Genomic DNA, 15,726 nt, shown 5'->3' with positions numbered 1-15,726 from the left:
GGATTCTTTCTTTGTTCTTGAAGTAAACATAGAGAAAACTGAGCACTTGGAGGGTGAGTGCCCTTATGCTAAGCATGACAGGCACAGAAAATATGTGTCAGACACTGGGAACAGTGCTGGGCAAGATACACATCTTTTAAAACCAGGTTTCTTTTTTTGTTCCATTAAAACTAACTATACTATTACTAACTATAATACTAAACTATCTATAACTACAACTACTAAGAATTAAGATTTTAAACTATATAACTAATCACAGATCCGATAGGATTCTTGAGCTCCTCACAAAATGTTTAGCTGGTCGTGGTTAGAAGGAACTGAAGGGGGAGGAGCACCAGCCCCTTTTATACTCTTGAACTATTTAATGATCTCTGAGGAGAGGGTGAGGGAGGAGTGTGATCACTCTTACAACTACTGCTATTTGAAGCTCTACTGTTCAGGCTGCACTAGTCTGGAGCATCCCAAAAATGGGAAAATGCAAAGTTCATCTGGAAGAACTGGTCAGTTGTCTATAGTTTATCACTCTTGGATTCTTCACACACATTACGTTTCACATAGCAACATCCACAAGTAACGTTATCATCTCTGGCTTGGTAGGAAACTCCATACCGTCCTGACAGAGAATGATTTGACGTCAGTTATTCACACTTTCATCACTTTTTGGCCAGACTACAGCAAAGCAATATACTTGGGCATGAAGCCTTCAGCACTAAAGGATCTCCCCCTGGTACAGTATGCTGCAGCAACACCGACTACAGTGAGAACATCATCATACCTGTCCTCTGCTCCCTACACTGGACTTCCCATAGAATTTTGAATCAGGCATAAGCTCTTGGTCCTTTTCTTCAAGGCACTCAATGATCTGGACCTAGGGTACCTAGAAGACCACCTAAAGGTCCCGGATGAAGACCATGGCCAACAACTTTGCTCCTCTGGCACAATGAAACTCTGAACACAAGAGTAAAGCTCATCTGTGCAGGAGACAGGACTTCTTGGAGACTGGTCCGAGACTGTGGAATGAACTCCCCCAGGAACTTAGGATCATCAAATCTCACCACCTTTTGCTCCAAGTGCAGACTCATTTCTTTGATATTGCCTTTTTTAACATGAATACATAGCACTATATGTATAAAATCTCCCAAACCTAAAAGCCTACCAAAACACTCCACTCACACAGTTCTCCCGCTAAGGAGAGGATGAGAGAACAAAGAATACGTGACAGATGTTAGTCAGATTGCTTACAGCACTGTAAGAAGGTGCTCAGATACTGTGGTAATGAGTGTGGAATAAGAGCCTATATAAAACAGAATGCATGAGGTAGCAGTGCAAGTTTCCCCATACTACAATGTGTCCCATCTCACTTTTGATTAATGAATCCAAATGCACTTTTTAAAAAAATCTGCATTCCAGCTCGAGCTCAGGAAGGTCCCAGAGACATTTCCTAGAAGGGAAGCATTGTGTGTTTGTCAGGTGGGTTTGGACCTCATGACCTGCACACCTTTGAACTCTTACACTTATTCTGCACAATCTCTTGTAAACGTCTACTTTTAGTTATTTACAACTATATCTGTATATCACCACCCAAAACCAAGAGTCAGGTAGTGCATTAGCTTGTTTTTGTTTACAAAAAAAAATAGTAATGAGGGTGGCACATACATAAGTAAATATATGAGCTCCACAGTGTAAACTGCTAAATGATCAATTTGAAACATTTGTTGGCAAAGTCCAGAAAGCCTGGGATATCCTATATGGAATTTAAAGAGAGACAACGATGCATGCAAAGCTTCATTTATGAATGTAAAGACTATTTTAGTAGAATGGAATCAAAAGAGACATCCTTTAAGATCTTACAGCAACATTTCAGTACCCAAATATTAAATGTATTCATGTTAATAGGGCTGATGCATTACATTCAATAGACTAGGACAGAGTTATAAGCTAACGTCATTTCTGGTGTACGTGTCCTTCTATCAGATCGTACTGGAAAGAGCTATCCACAAATCCCACCAGTACTATTAATATTAGGGGGGAGTTGGCAGGAGGGGTTTAAACACTCAGTGTATATGTCTGTTGGGAGATCTTACAACACTACGGAATGTTTCAGGTGAACTTCCCAAATGCTTAAACTTAGCCCTCTTCTGCAGTATGCAAATATACCCTGCTCTGCTGGGTTGGATAGATGCCTTTTGCTCACACTGTGGAGCCTGTATCTAACTAAAACTCTGATAATGGAAAAGGTGACTGCTATGAATAAAGGCCACATATTGGATTTTTACAACATCTGGAGACCCCTCCTGAGAACAATACCTGACAGAGGAGGCTATAGTGCAGAGTCTGGGCTACATGAACTTGTGTGGGAATTTGTGAAGTGCTGGATAATATATCTTACAGAAACAGATGTAAGGATACTGACTTACTTAATTGATCAGAGCTGTGCAAGTCCTTCAGGGGGTCTGGAAGCAGGTAAGGGATGGGTTTACGTGAGGTTGTTTGTTTGTGGTTCTTTGCAAGGAATGAAATTATTTTAATTAGACACACTCTCTTGATCAACTACCATGTACCTCAGTTAGAGACAGAAATAGTAAATACTCAGGATACATGGTCTAACAATACAGGGAGGTCAGACAGTACTTCAGTTGTTTTATCAGGAAGACTGAAATTCATGACCAATAAGAACATGTACAGCTATGTGTGCAGAGATTAGGGTAATAAGAACTCATGCTTCACCCAATGCCTCCCAACGGAAGGCACTGCACAACCAGCACATATATACACACACAGGCATTCTTTTGTGATGGAAAAGAAGGGTGACCATGAGAAAAGGGGGAGTGGAAAGGAAGCTTAAGCTGTCGCTGACGTTAGCTGAAGGAAGGGAGAGTGAATATGATTCAGGGAATAATTTACCCTGGATTAGGAACAATGCTTGCAATATTAGGCTAAATGTACAAGATGTGTGAGAGAGGTTGCCCATAGGACTGGACCATGCACCATAGCAATGTGCATGCACCTCAAAGATTTTATTTAGCCCAGTGCACTAAGTGCCCAACCTGAGACTCCACTGATGAAGAAGGCCAGTGAATACATGCACCTGTGGTGTGAGTATAGCAGCAGAGCTCTGTGTAGCTCAAAAGCTTGTCTCTTTCACCAACAGAAGTTGTTCCAATGAAAGATAATACTTCACCCACCCCGTCTTGCTAATATCCTGGGACCAACACGGCTACAGCACTGCAAATAGCAACAGTAAAGGCAGAGTTACACTGTCCTTCCACCTGAATGCTCAGCCAGGATCCCTTCTTAAAGCATTCCCAAATGTGACCTGTGCAGGTGTGAAGATAAGTACATAAAAGATTAATTAAAAAAATCCTGTGGGGAAGGAGCAACAGCTGCTTACCACAGATGCTTCAGATAATAAAGTGAGTTAGAGTGACAATATATCAAATTAAAGTGATGTGATGTGTAATATATAAAATTAAAGTGATGGGAACCAACTAGAAAATTAATCTCTCTCTCCCACTTACAAGTAAATGACTTTCCTGGCGCAGATGAATACAACTGTTGATCACTTATATAAGAGTTAGAGAGGGGATGTGACAAGGTGGTCATATCCCATAAAAAATACAATGTATTATACACCTTTCAATTTTCCGCTTCTCAGTTGTGACTCTCAAACTACAACAATACCTTCCTTTTTCTTCTTTAAATAATTCTCACCCTGCTTTTAGGACTACACGACTGGTATCGTATAACGATCTATAATAAAACCTCTGCATTAAAATTAAAAGATATATTGGAATCGGAAAAGGTTCAGAAAAGGGCAACAAATTATTAGGGATATGGAACAGCTTCCATATGAGGAGAGACTAGTAAGACTGGACTTTTCAGCTTGGAAAAGAGACGACTAAGGGGGGATATGATAGAGGTCTATAAAATAATGACTGGTGTGGAGAAAATAAATAAGGAAGTGTTATTTACTCCTCCTCATAACACAAGAACTAGGGGTCACCAAATGAAATTAATAGGCAGCAGGTTTAAAACAAACAAAAGGAAGTATTTCTTCACACGATGCACAGTCAACTGTGGAACTCCTTGCCAGAGGATGTTGTGAAGGCCAAGACCGTAACAGGGTTCAAAAAAGAACTAGATGAATTCATGGAGGATAGGTCCATCAATGGCTATGAACCAGGATGGTGTCCCTGACCTCTGTTTGCCAGAAGCTGGGAACGGGTGACAAGGGATGGATCACTTCATGATTACCTGTTCTGTTCATTCCCTCTGAAGCACCTGGCATTGGCCACTGTCGGAAGACAGGATACTGGGCTAGATGGACTTTTGGTCTAACCCAGTATGGCCTTTCTTAAGTTTAAATTACACATAAGAGCAGACAGCAAATCAACCTCTCCAGATATATAAAAATGTCAACAGTGGAAAAGCCTATACCAAACTAGGGAAGGGGAGATTCAGTTCAGATAAGCACAGAAAAATTGGAATCCTCATCTGAGCTATCCAAACTTATGGAAGCCACAAGGCCCAGCCACAGAAACTTCCTATTCACCCCTACATAATACTGACCCTTGGGGCCGACAAAGCATTTGTTTACTTTTGTATCTTGGTAACAAAGAACTCAACCCATCTTTGGCCCCCATCTATCCATATTGTCTCCAATCTCCACAATCTAAGTTGCTATAAGCAATTTTTTCCCATCCAAAACATTATTCTTTAGAACACCAAAATGATTAATAAGAGATGAATGGATGCAGTTCAGCACCTTGTCTGATCAAATGTCACCTTTTGTGTTGTTTGGCAGTTCTCTTTTCCTTAAGGACACAAGAGGCAACCGTCTTGATCAGACAAGAGGCACCCATGTGCACATGTTGGCACATAAACACAGATACTCGCAATTTTCAGTTATATAAGTTAGCCAAAACTGGTTTATTTCCTTCTGGGAGAATGTGTAACTCAAGCCTTTCTGTGTTTGTGATGTTACATTTGGCTGAACACCATTAATTTGAATGATTGTACATGTTACATATTGGGTGATTAAACATTTTCATGTCAAAGAGGGTGTCTTGTTAATGCGGTGTGGAGGGCTTCTTTCTTCCTGCTGAAACTTGATCTTGACAAACCCTTCACATGAGTAAGGAGCACTTTGTATATGAACGTCTGGGCAAAGTGAGGATGTCTTAGGTCTCACAGACTGCATCCAGTGAATTATTAGCCTATTTATGGCTCAAGTGTGATTTCCCATCTGGTATTTATGGGAAAACGTGTTTTTGAAGGACTAACAGCATTCTCGGGTCAGAACTGTAACTGCACAAGATTACCATTGCCCTCCAAAAGGTAACACAGTTATACACATACTTGAGGAACTTAAAAAGGTGTGACTTAACTAAAAATGGGAGGTTTTAATGCAATACTCCAGATATTCACATAGGGCCTGATAAAAAGCCCAGGGTATTCTACAGCACTATTGTTTTCATATCACTAAGTGATAAGGGGGAGCAAGCCTGCCACACACCAGAGACTATGGTCAGGGGTAGCTGACCACTGTGCTTCATGTCACAGTTGAATATATAAGTCAAGAAGATGGAATGGAGCCAATGGTTTATGGGTCTGATCCAAAGCCCATTGAAACCAATGAAAAGAGAACTAGAAGGAGATCATTACAGCTGACCACATAACAACAATTCAATTTTAGAATTTGTGTTTGTTATGCATAGGAACAAAACCAAAACTTATTGAATGCTTTTGTGAAAATGAAATTGTGTTGAAATGACCATTTTTGGATCAAAACCTGAGTTTTTTCATTCAGTTTGGTGTTTGCCTGTATTTCTCTGTTGCCTGGTGGTTAGGACACTGGCTGGGGCAGACACGGGTTCAAGTCCCTGCTTTGCCTGATTAAGAGCAATGTTTTCCATCCCAGATCACTATGAACCTGGCAAAGCAGACACTAGAACCTGGGTCACCCATATCCCTAGCCACCAGGCTATACAGTATGAGAGACATTCCTCCCCCTCTCCCCAAATTAAAACTTACTCAAAAGCAGTACATTTTGATAAGACAATAAAATATTCCAACACACTATTATCTCCAACAGAAATAATTCTGCATTCTAAATATGAAAGGATTTCTCAGAAATTATGTGTTGCTGACAGCAAGTTATCCTATAACTGGAATTTACTCTAGCATTTTCTGCAGTGGTGACATCAGAACTGGGAGCAGAGTTTTTCAAAACTTTTATACCAAATTGTTACTAAACCCAAAACAAGTATTGGAGGCCTCAGTGCTAAATGGAATGCTACAATGCAAAATAGGGTATCCTAACTTTGGTGCCCCAATTTGAAATTGGTTTTATAATGTGGACTAGACAAAAATAACAGTATAATATTTGGTTGAAACTTCTCTAAAGAAGATTCTAAACATGTTCTATATGAACTAACTAGTCTACACCCGCAAGAGGATTCTTGCAGGAACCATATTACATAGAAAAAAATTATCACTGGTTTGCGATTCACTAAGCCACCCTGTTGATTCCCCCAAACCATTCTAAGTATCTTGAACAAAATTTACTGGCTGGCACAGTCCCTTGCATCAAGACTAGCAGCGCTGGTTTTGTATATGCCACACCACTGATGCCGTAATTGTCTGAACTATTGAATGAATGAAAAAATAAAAGTTTGAAAATAAAATTCCTATATGCAAGAGATACTCTTGGCAAAACAATGAGGGCCTCATGAACAGCAGGGGTGAATGCTGATAGCCTGTTCTATTAAAATGATTTATAATACATATAAAAAGAGCACTGCATCAATAAAAATAAGTTAGTTAAATAAGCAAAAGTCCAATGAAAACTCTGATGTGCACAGACAGTCAATTTTACAGTTCTGTGTAGAACTAACTATTGTGAAGTCTACTTTGGCATGTTCTGAAAATCTTTACTTAGCTCTATGCTCAACTGTACCATAGGCAAATGTCTCAAATCTTTTCCTGAATGGAATCTTTAAATTTTTAGTTGTACCTATATACGTATGTGCAAGAAACCAGAATGGAAAAAAAGAGAGACAGTGTTATAAAACAACAATCATAAAGACAGCCAAAGGGGAGTTATTCCACTGAGTTAATCAGCCAGGCTTTCATGCCAAGCTACACATGTTTCTGGTCTCTCCCATTCACTCAACAGCAAGAGATCAAATATTATGGTTCCTTTTCCATAGCTATCCCAAACAAGCAAAAGCATAAATCCAAACAAAAAAGGTAAAATAAAATTAAAAAATTGGAACTCTCGTGTTGTATGGTGACCATATGCATCAATTCTCAAAAACACAAAGCAAAATATTCATTTCCTTTTTCTGTTGGAATACTTTCGATTTCTGACATGAGGAACTGTTCCCAGTAAGTGGTAATTTACAGTGGCTTTTTATTGCTTAATGTGGAAAATCCAGAGGGGTAAAATATGGGAGTTTAAAGATATTATTCCCAATAACTTTCAGAGTTAATCCTAAAAATTTGAAAGGTCTGGTTTTTTACAGCTAAACAAAGAATGCCATATGGAGTCTTGGTGTTGGGTGCGACATCACCACCACAGCTAATATATGAGAAAAAACAACCTCCTGCCTCATGGATGAGCCTTAGTAATTACGGCTTTCAGATAACAGAAACAGAGTCTTTGTTATGGCACAAGGGAATGGGATGTTTTGTCACAGAAGGATTTAATCTTTATTAAAAACCAAAAGGCTGTGCCAATAAGATTTTTTTAAGCTAGCTTTTCCACTGAAATTCCCAAGCAACATCTTTTTCTTTCTTTCCTACTTTTCTTTTCTTTGCTCAGACTTTGCGTAGAAGCTAAGCTTTTCTTCTGCATGACAGCAGAGTTCTTGGAAAAAAACATATAATTCTTTTTTCACTGGGAAATCTGCGTTTCCATCTGACTAGAGACATAAAGCAGATATAAGGAATTAAGTATTCATCCAACTACCCCAACCTCCCCCTCCCCTCAGACCGACCTACGTTTTTTGGGTATGCCATTTGCCATTCAGTGCACATCTGAGGCTTCAGCTCCAACAATGAGCCTATGCTAGATGTAGCTGGATTTTCAATCATTCAGTATGCTGAAAATGAATAAAAACAAGAAAAAAATGCAGTATGGAATGATGGAATATGTATTAAGGTAGTTCATGGCCTTCACCAAATGTCCCACTTACAATGAGTTTTAAAGAAGACTTGAATTTGGGTCTCAGCACCGTGGAATAAAACCAGCTTATTTTTTCCCCTCCTGGTTGCCAAATGTGAATAAAGCAGATACTATGTAAAAATCATATTTCAGCTCTACTGCTCTTCATGCTGACCCTTTAATGAATCCCTTCTTCAAAGAATATTTGTCCCAAATACCACATCACATATATCTGGTTTGTTTAGTAACTTTGTTCTAAAACACTAGCCTCGGGTTTGTTTGGTTTTCTTCTTTACATAATTATAACATTGATTTCTCCCCAAATAATCCAATTTAGGTTTTAATTTAATTAAATCAGACAATTTATCTATCACATGTAAAAGACTGATCATGTTTCATTTGGTGAAAAGATCCATTTCATCTGGATCAGAAATCCCAGCAGAGGAGTGAGTACATCTGTCGGAAAGAAATCATCTTCCTTCTATACTAGAAATCATTTATATTATCTGTCTGCACTGCCAACCTAAAGGTCTAAAGTGATCACACGCTGTTTGCACCAGGTCTGCATAATGAGGACATTTTTTCATAATTAGGAAAGTTATCGTTTAAGGTCAGCAAGCAGCTAATGAAAGGGGAGCTTTCTATTCCCCTTTGCAAACTGTATGCCAGCACTGTGAACAAAAATAGATTACTTTTGTTACTTGATTTATTTCTCAAAAGGAGAGCACAGATGTCAAATATGGAAAGCATGTCGGTAAAGGTCTTGTTTCAGGCCCCATCAATTTTTCAAGGAATATAGCAAATAATTTTGGAGGGGTTCCCTCCCTCACCCCCTTTTTTCCTATTTCTGAGCAGGCAAATGGGGTATTCCTCTGAGTAAGGTCCCCAACCTCAGTTGTCACATTGTCTATTTAACCCTGTAGCCCTATTTCTTTTTAAAGAACTGATTCAAAGAAAACTTTTTTTTTAGGTTTTGCTATGTTCTGATGTCATTTTACAGCTTTGTTTTTTTGTTGTACTGCATTGGCTGACATCTTGTGCATGGTGCCAGCAGTCTAATTAAGAAGCAATCTTTTTTCACTTTCTTCTTTATAAAGAAAGAGCATTCAGAGCTTTTGGCCTCTTCCAGAAACCCACTACACTCCAACAGTCCTAGCATTTTATGCCTCTGATACATGAGAAAATACTTGTAACTGTATTGACCCTTCCAAAAAAAAAAAAAGAGAGAGAGAGAGTGCAAAAGGACTTACGTAACATTAGCAGCAATAGGAAGAGTTGTACTTTTTATTGGGCCAAAAATTTATAATACACAATTCTTTCAGACAGATCATGTCCTTTTCTCACGTGATGACAAGCTTGTTCAGAATTAGATACCATTTGACACTGTAAATCAGTAATTTTTAGTACAAGTCAATAGACTAGATCCACTCACACTGCTCACTAGCTACCTGTGTGGAGGAATAACTTTGTATTTCTTTTATTTCTGCTTTATTGAAGTTGAAAGATAGACTACAGTCTAGTGCATGAAAGACCTTTACAATTATTGCAAATGAGAGACACTTAGGTACTAAAAAGACACTGGCTGATTGCCAAAATCTTGCTACTTGCCAATAACAGACATGGGACTCTAGTACTGTCACCACACCATATGATAATCCAGTTTAATGCCTGTGCTTAGCCCCACTCTAGGTGTGCGCCACTCCAGGAAGTACGAACTTCCCAGGCAAGGTCAGAAAGTGACCTGAGTTTGTCATTACTCTCGCTGGTAACTATAATGTTTTACTTATCCAGGATTATTTGCACTAAGTATGCTATATTTTATGTATTCCATGAAAGATCAACATGTCATAACCATTAATGATTAAGTATGTTACTTAAAAAACCCTCATAAAAAACCATACAGTTTCCACCATCTTTGAAAGCCTCTCAGAAGGACACGTTTGGGATCCAGGTGTATAAGAATCTCTTCCTGTGTACCATGGTAGACAGTTTGAAGATGAAAAAATTGAGGAACTGCGTTCTCTTTTGGAGATGAAGAAAATGCTACGCTCACCTTATCAACCGTTTCCAAGAAAGTAGGATAGCATGCTTTAATGGTTCTCTGAAAATCAACGAGGAGCATTTCTTAAGATAGTCATCTCAGCCAGTTTTAATTTGAAGACAATACTAACAACATACAGTGGAAAGTCCCAAAGACCATTTGCCTCCTATTGTCCTGCATCAACTACAGTTTCATTCATTTAAATTACAATATATATATATATATATTTAAAGTTCTTTGGGGACAAGGACCATCTGTTTGTTCTGTGTTTGTGCAGAGCCTAGCACAACAAAATAAATAATTACTACAACTACCATCACTACCACTACTACAGGATCACTGGGACAGATTTCTGCTCTGTCAAGAAGTTGATTAGATCTAGCTACAGTACAACCCCATAATACACTTATACACTTCTAATAGGGGTCTCTACATAGCCCTGATGGTGACCAGAGAGGTCTTGTATCAATTTAGAGACTACCATAAAAAAGAGGACCTACCACCACGACCACCAATCTAGTGGAGAACCACAAATGATAGAAGACCTAGTTCCTCTCTGTCCCAAAAGCCACAAGACACTAGAACTTTCTAAGCTAGCCAGACTATATCAAAGCTGACCCCAGTGGATCTCCTTCCTCCTCTCTCTGCCAATATTATTAGGTATCCTAATCCCATTGTCTAAATCCAGAATTGGTGTTCATGGGTAAAACTCTATTGAAGTCAATGGTGTTGCACCCACTTACATGAAGTCTGAATTTTTTCAGGTCAACCATATCTAAGTAATAGATTATTTTCCATAAAGTGCTGGAGTGAAATCCAGATTCCACTGAAGTCAATGACACAACTCCCATTGACTTCAATAAAGCCAGGACTTCACCCTGGTATCCGGAATTTGCTGCACTTCCAATGAATAGTAGTGGGAGTGCTGAACCTATTATTCAATGTCTCCCACTCATGAGGCTCTAGAGGGCAGTAGCTTGTAGGCAACTACTTCTCCACTGAATGAGTGTACTGTTCTGTTAAAGAAAATCCCAGATGGCAGGATGAATCAAACAGCAGAATGACCACCACATGGACCAAGAGAACTATCCTCTTATATTTCAGGCTGAAGAACTATTGTAATCTTAGTTTACAACAAGCAAGAATATTTCCTTTTCTCCTTATGTTATTAATGCTGGACAGTAATAATGTTAAATGTGTTCACATAGGTATGTCTTGCACAATCAAACCTGCTTAGATAGGAATTGTCTATAGTCTTGCATAAGTGTATAGGAAAAAGAACACAGGTTGGTCACTGTAGGCTGGAAAGGGACAGGACAGTTGTGAGGCGTATGTGCTGCAACTTCCGTCAATCAAAGGAAACAGTCAAGAGACAGTCTGCACTTCAGTGACTACAGTGACTTTTAATCTCTTCCATATCAGGATCTGCCTCCTCCCATCTCATTGGGATCTAGCCAGCTCATATGGCAATATGGGAAGGGCAGAGTGACTGTGAACTGGAGTGGTCATAACCCTCAGCCAAGGAGAACCTACTGTACTCAGAAAAGTCAAACTACCATGGTTTTACAAAACCAGGACAATACATTAAATAAAGTAAATTTAAAAGTATCAAAATATTTTCATTATGCTAAAGGCATTTTCACTTAATTAATGGGGGATTAGGTGGCACAATAAGCCAATATACTACTTCTCCATAGCCATTGATCTGGGCTCCAGTCTGAACTCAGGAAAGACGCAAAAACAAATGTTACGGATTCATTCTCTCCCTAGTAGATATGTATCTGTATCACAAAGCCATCACATAGCTCGATACTATTTCATACCACTGTCAGCCTGTGCTCACAGATTTGACCTATGAGTTGCACAGCAGAGTTCACTGGTAGAGTTGCATGGGGAATTTGGCACAGAGATTGCCAACTCCATAACTGGCTCTGATCAGCGCTATTATCAGCCCCTGTTTGTCATGAATGTGACATACCCCTGTTTGCCCCCCTCCCTTTTTTTTTTTTTTTAAGAGGGCAGTATTTTATAGCCACCTACATTTTGTATTAATTAGGTGGCATTCTAACCTTTGGGCCTGCACAGAATCATGAAAATGTAGCACTGGAAGGGACCTCAAGAGGTCATCTAGTCCAGACCCCCATGCTAAGGCAACAGCATGGTGGGGCACTGTACTACCAGAGATACCCGTTCAGAAGACCATTTATGCCTATGCAGTCATTGAAGACCAGGTTGCTTTTCCTTAGCATACAAGAGTTAACCCGTGTCCTGGCCAAATCTGACTCAAGTAATTACATTCTGCTTCCTTGAATTCCTCCTGCAGTTGTGCCCAGATATGGTATTTTTCTTCACTGCCTCTCCTAAACTGTTGTAGCATTGATGATGACTGCATTTTAGTGATGGATGAAGTTATCTCTATGTATGAGCAGGAGGATAGTCTTGTGGCAAGGACTCTGAGTAAAGAAATCTGAGCTCTCTTCCTGGCTTTACACAGTTCTTGTAACTTGCTCAGAAGTTAATTAACTGCTCCATGCCTCGGTTTCCCAAACCAGAAAATTCTACTTATTTAGACTTTGGGAACCTCAAAGAAAGTTAAAAGCAGTAAATGAAATTCATAGGCATGTATCAGATGATGTGAAATTTCCAGTTGTTGTTATATCATAGTACAGTGCAAAGTGTTCAACAGCCCCTTGTATCCAGACCAAAAAAGCATTTGCAATTCAAGTCTCCATCTGATTTTTGCAAATGGCCCCTATTTTTTTTTTAATAATAGGACGAACTGAAACCTCAAATCCAAACACCTCCAAAACTCTGGAGTGTCTAAAACCAGGATCCAGGTATAAATTGTGCAGCTTAAAGCCATTTCCAATTAACAAATTTTATGAACCGCTGACAGTTTCTGCTCCAAAAAAACAGCCTATTACCTTTTGATGCTAGCACATGCCCTCAATATTTCAAGGTAAAGGTATTGCACAGTATTTTAAACCTTTTTTCTATCTATGTTTTGTGAGTGCAATATCTTCTCTAAACATTTGGTCTGCATATGGAGAGACTTGTGAGTTAAAACTGGCTAAAGTGTATCAGACAGGCCTCCAAGTAACACACACAGATGAAGGAGCCAAGGCAAGGACATAAGAAAACTTAAAAATCCTCCTTTTCTTTCTCCATATTCCTCTGGACTATCTGCAATTTCTACCTATGTTAAGTCAATATTTCTTTAATTTAATATACACTGCATATTTTGCAGTTACTATGTAAATAGAACTACTTCTGAACATACACTAAAAACCTTCATACCTCCCCAATCCAATCAGGTAAATGCAGCTAATTAATGCCAAGCCTTTCAAAAGTAACTAGTGTTTCAGGGTTCCTCCATTTTAAAAAGGCTTTATTTTCAGAGAATGTGTGCTCTGCATTCATAGCAGTCAAGTCTGAGTTCGGGTACCAAGTGCTTACTATTAGTTCATTATCATTCATCATGTTTTATATTACGTCATACTCTCCTCATGCATAATGCAATTTCCTACCCTTTTCTTGCATGTGGACTGTGATTTTTTTTTAAACTTGGTAATCCCGAAGAGCTGTGTATGTATTCTGCATGAAGTAGCTAAAATTCAGGGCTGAAGGGGTTAGGAATGGAGCCAAGGTTGTTAGGGTTAGATTTTATCTATGGTATATGTGAAGAGGGGGCATTTATTAGTTGCACACATATCTCCCCCTGAAAAAAATACCCAAAACACCTGAGAACCAACTAATAATAATGCACAAAGCTTCTGTAAATAGGCTAAATTTTTAATGAATAATTTTTTAGAGACTGCAGTGGCCAGATGATTGTCTTGCTCTGGGGAACAGGGCTGGATTACCCTCATCTTTGCTAACTTCCTAGCCATCTCTGAATCCAATTCATAACTGCCTTCCTTGTTTTTCAAAACTCTCCAAGAACTCACTCCACCCTATCTCCTTGACCTCATATTCACCTACTTCCTCACTCACTCATTCAGCTTCTCCAGTCTTGGCCTTCTCTCTATCTTCTCCCTATGGCCTTTCACAGTTGGGTGTCTCTCTTTTGCTCATGCTGCTCCGTCCATCTGGAATGCTCCACTGAACCACTGAGTCACTTCCTCTTTAAATCTCACCTTAAGGCCTTCCTTTTCTCTTTAACTCATGACTGAAGCATTTTGTGATTCTGTGCATTTAGGACACAATATAAATAACATTAATTGTATAACTGTCCATCAAGATTTGTAGTAAAGTACAACATACAAATACGGAATGTAAAATGTCACAGGCAACTTTTGCAGTCATATATCCCATGATAAATGTGAGACTTAAACTTAAATATTACCATAAATGCATATAGAGCATAGAAACTCACTGTCAAAGCTAAGTTTTATCTACTTTAGAAGATATTCTGAAGACCACAAAAATTGGTTGGGTTTTTTTGGGGGGGGAACGTTATACAGAAAGATGCTTTTACATTGAAAACGGAGCTCTCAACACACACACACACACACACACACATGTACATAAAGACTAAATTAGAGTCAGTGGAATTGACATTTAAAAACGTTATTGTATTTTTTGGTGTGTGTGGGGCGGGGTTAATTTGTAGTTAGCTGTCAAAGAACAAAATGCCATTTGTGTTTGGAAAGAATGTGTTACTTACAGAGAGTGACTCCTTAAGAAAGAAGCTTTCATCACAGGATATATTCTGTGGAAACATACATTTTACCTTGTAGCCTGAGCTGTTTTACTGCAACTCGATTCCTGTCTTGACACTCAGCTTTCAGCAAAAATTGCCCATTACTACCCGCCAAGCAAAAAAACCCAACAACACCCAAGCCCTTCAAAAGAAATTTGCAACTATTTTTAATTCATGTTGAATTAAAGAACTATAGGGCAAAAGCCAACAAGTATCATTTTCCAGTCACACCACATCATATAAATACTTACTTTAAATGATGGATTGATGTTAACATGTATTTGGGGACTTTTTACAGATTACACACAACAATATCTAAGCATTTAAAAAGCAATAATCATCATGGTATCAAGGTGTGAAGTGTCAGTTTCTAATAATTGTCCCTTGAATACAGAAGATCAACTGGAGAAAATTCCCATCAGTATAAATATCAGCATTTTCTATTTGGGGGCATTATTGACATAAATTATCTGAATTTCCATTTAACCTGGATACATGAGATTGTACTGAGTGCAGTTGCTGGAATGTATTATGTAATTCCCATTTTAAACCACTTGGTTTCCTGAATCTGAGAGCAATGAGCAGTGAGCAAAGTTTTGGGGTCAAACCTTGGTCTCTCTTGTACTCTCGCCAATGTTATTGAGCCAAATTCTATCGTGCCAAGATCTGGTTGGAGCTGGAGAGATGGGGACAGAATCTGGAAGCCAGATTCTGCGAGCTCACCTGCACCAGGTTGAGAAATGGTGGATCACAGCTGCGTTCCACCCTGACACACCCCCTTCCTGCCTCCAAAATGGGTTTGAGGGTTGGCAGGTA

At 39.0% G+C, this 15,726-nt stretch overlaps 1 protein-coding gene and 1 long non-coding RNA gene across 18 annotated transcripts in view; both read right to left on the bottom strand.

The window, feature by feature from the left end:
* SUGCT (succinyl-CoA:glutarate-CoA transferase) overlaps positions 1 to 15,726 on the bottom strand; it is a 658,579-nt gene that overhangs the window by 282,256 nt on the left and 360,597 nt on the right. The gene's annotated exons all lie outside the window — the stretch shown is intronic.
* The window catches only part of LOC120398459, a 38,085-nt gene continuing 30,048 nt past the window's right edge, over positions 7,690 to 15,726 (bottom strand). The window contains exons 2-6 of one of the 9 annotated variants that reach the window (XR_005594449.1): positions 14,202 to 14,394; positions 10,221 to 10,268; positions 9,418 to 9,550; positions 8,005 to 8,105; positions 7,690 to 7,925 (exon numbers count right to left, since the gene is read on the bottom strand). This is a non-coding gene — a long non-coding RNA (uncharacterized LOC120398459). Of the gene's footprint in view, positions 7,926 to 8,000; positions 8,106 to 9,417; positions 9,551 to 10,220; positions 10,269 to 14,185; positions 14,395 to 15,726 lie in introns of all 9 variants that reach the window. The other 8 variants (XR_005594445.1, XR_005594450.1, XR_005594451.1 and 5 more) reach the window with 8 other exon arrangements.

Source organism: Mauremys reevesii, linkage group 2, assembly GCF_016161935.1.
Source record: "Mauremys reevesii isolate NIE-2019 linkage group 2, ASM1616193v1, whole genome shotgun sequence".
Classification (NCBI taxonomy): Eukaryota; Metazoa; Chordata; order Testudines; family Geoemydidae; genus Mauremys; species Mauremys reevesii.
This window is presented reverse-complemented; position numbering and strand designations above follow the sequence as displayed.